Raw genomic sequence first — 3436 nt, 5'->3', positions numbered from 1 at the left:
CTACCAATATACCAGTCTACCAATATACTAGTCTACCAATATACCAGTCTACCAATCTACCAGTCTACCAATATACTAGTCTACCAATCTACCAGTCTACCAATCTATCAGTCTACCAATATACCAGTCTACCAATATACTAGTCTACCAATCTACCAGTCTACCAATATACCAGTCTACCAATATACTAGTCTACCAATCTACCAGTCTACCAATATACCAGTCTACCAATCTATCAGTCTACCAATATACCAGTCTACCAATATACTAGTCTACCAATCTACCAGTCTACCAATATACTAGTCTACCAATCTATCAGTCTACCAATATACCAGTCTACCAATATACTAGTCTACCAATCTACCAGTCTACCAATATACTAGTCTACCAATCTACCAGTCTACCAATATACTAGTCTACCAATCTATCAGTCTACCAATATACCAGTCTACCAATATACTAGTCTACCAATCTACCAGTCTACCAATATACTAGTCTACCAATCTACCAGTCTACCAATATACCAGTCTACCAATATACCAGTCTACCAATCTACCAGTCTACCAATATACTAGTCTACCAATCTACCAGTCTACCAATCTATCAGTCTACCAATATACCAGTCTACCAATATACTAGTCTACCAATCTACCAGTCTACCAATCTACCAGTCTACCAATATACTAGTCTACCAATATACCAGTCTACCAATATACTAGTCTACCAATCTACCAGTCTACCAATATACCAGTCTACCAATATACTAGTCTACCAATCTACCAGTCTACCAATCTACCAGTCTACCAATATACTAGTCTACCAATATACTAGTCTACCAATCTACCAGTCTACCAATATACTAGTCTACCAATCTACCAGTCTACCAATATACCAGTCTACCAATATACCAGTCTACCAATCTACCAGTCTACCAATATACTAGTCTACCAATCTACCAGTCTACCAATCTATCAGTCTACCAATATACCAGTCTACCAATATACTAGTCTACCAATCTACCAGTCTACCAATATACCAGTCTACCAATATACTAGTCTACCAATCTACCAATATACCAGTCTACCAATCTATCAGTCTACCAATATACCAGTCTACCAATATACTAGTCTACCAATATACCAGTCTACCAATCTACCAAAACACCAGTCTACCAATCTACCAGTCTACCAACATACCAGTCTACCAATCTATCAGTCTACCAATATACCAGTCTACCAATATACTAGTCTACCAATCTACCAGTCTACCAATATACCAGTCTACCAATATACTAGTCTACCAATCTACCAGTCTACCAATATACCAGTCTACCAATCTATCAGTCTACCAATATACCAGTCTACCAATATACTAGTCTACCAATATACCAGTCTACCAATCTACCAAAACACCAGTCTACCAATCTACCAGTCTACCAATATACCAGTCTACCAATCTACCAGTCTACCAACATACCAGTCTACCAATCTACCAGTCTACCAATCTACCAGTCTACCAATGTACCACTCTACCAGTCTACCAATGTACCACTCTACCAATGTACCAGACAACCAATATACCAGTCTACCAATATACCAGTCTACCAATCTACCAGTCTACCAACATACCAGTCTACCAATCTACCAGTCTACCAATGTACCACTCTACCAATGTACCAGACAACCAATATACCAGTCTACCAATATACCAGTCTACCAATGTACCAGTCTACCAATCTACCAGTCTACCAATGTACCACTCTACCAATGTACCAGACTACCAATATACCAGTCTACCAATCTACCAGTTTACCAAAATACCAGTCTACCAATATACCAATATACCAATCTACCAATATACCAGTCTACCAGTCTACTAATATACCAGTCTACTAATATACCAGTCTACCAATCTACCAATCTACCAATATACCAATCTACCAATATACCAGTCTACCAATATACCAGTCTACCAATCTACCAATCTACCAGTCTACCAATCTACCAGTCTACCAATATACCAGTCTACCTATATATACCAATCTACCAATATACCAGTCGACCAGTCTACCAATCTACCCATCTACCAGTCTACCAATATACCAGTCTACCAATCTACCAATATACCAATCTACCAATATACCAGTCTACCATTATACCAGTCTACCAATCTACCAATCTACCAATCTACCAGTCTACCAATATACCAGTCTACCAATATACCAGTCTACCAATATACCAGTCTACCTATATATACCAATCTACCAATATACCAGTCGACCAGTCTACCAATCTACCCATCTACCAGTCTACCAATATACCAGTCTACCAATCTACCAATATACCAATCTACCAATATACCAGTCTACCAATATACCAGTCTACCAATCTACCAATCTACCAGTCTACCAATATACCAGTCTACCAATATACCAGTCTACCTATATATACCAATCTACCAATATACCAGTCTACCAATCTACCAATATACCAATCTACCAATATACCATTCTACCAATCTACCAGTCTACCAATCTACCAGTCTACCAATATACTAGTCTACCAATCTACCAATCTACCCATCTACCAGTCTACCAATATACCAGTCTACCTATATATACCAATCTACCAATATACCAGTCTACCAGTCTACCAATCTACCAATCTATCTTCGATCAACCCACACAAGAAATGATGAAGTTGCTCCCACATATTTCACTCCGGATCGGATTCGGAATCCAACACATATGACTCCATACAGACATGCCAAAGAGAAGAATTCAACCCTGGTCTTCCCATCTCCTGACTGTGTGGCCTACATGCTAACCACTTTACTACCGTGTGGGTTTTATGAGAAACAAATATAATAATCTCATCCCAAATGTTACAAAATATTGAAGCTCAAAATACATTTTTATTTTTTTTTTACACTGAAAAAACAGTTTTGGGAGCAAAGGCTAACAAGTCTAACCTTTTTTTCCAGGGTTAATCCCGCCTGATAGTTGCCGTATGCGTGTTGCTATTAGAGACTGACGGGTCATTGTTTCTCTTGAAGTGATTTTTATCTGGGTGGGGTGTTTTTAGATGCCACTCCCCCCCCCCCCCCCCCTTTTCCAAAGCACCCCGTAATGAAGGCTCAGACGTCCCCGTGGGGCCCGCAGAGATGAAAATTAGCAGAGGATCTTTACAAGCGTGTGAGGATGAACTGCAAGCGTGTCTGAGACCTTGGTGTTGCTTTTATCAGTCTGGCGTGTTGCTTTTAGACGTGTTAATTGCGCTGCCGTTTTTTGGACATGCAGCTGTCATGCACCCCCCCCCCCCCCCCCCCCCAAACTCACACACTTCTTGCTTTTCATTATCCTGCCACCATAGATTTCATTTCCTGTGGAAGTTTATTGCTGGAAAAATGCAATAAACTTGACTGTCAACGTTCAGCA

This window comes from Doryrhamphus excisus, chromosome 19, assembly GCF_030265055.1.
Source record: "Doryrhamphus excisus isolate RoL2022-K1 chromosome 19, RoL_Dexc_1.0, whole genome shotgun sequence".
Lineage (NCBI taxonomy): Eukaryota > Metazoa > Chordata > Actinopteri > Syngnathiformes > Syngnathidae > Doryrhamphus > Doryrhamphus excisus.
This window is presented reverse-complemented; position numbering follows the sequence as displayed.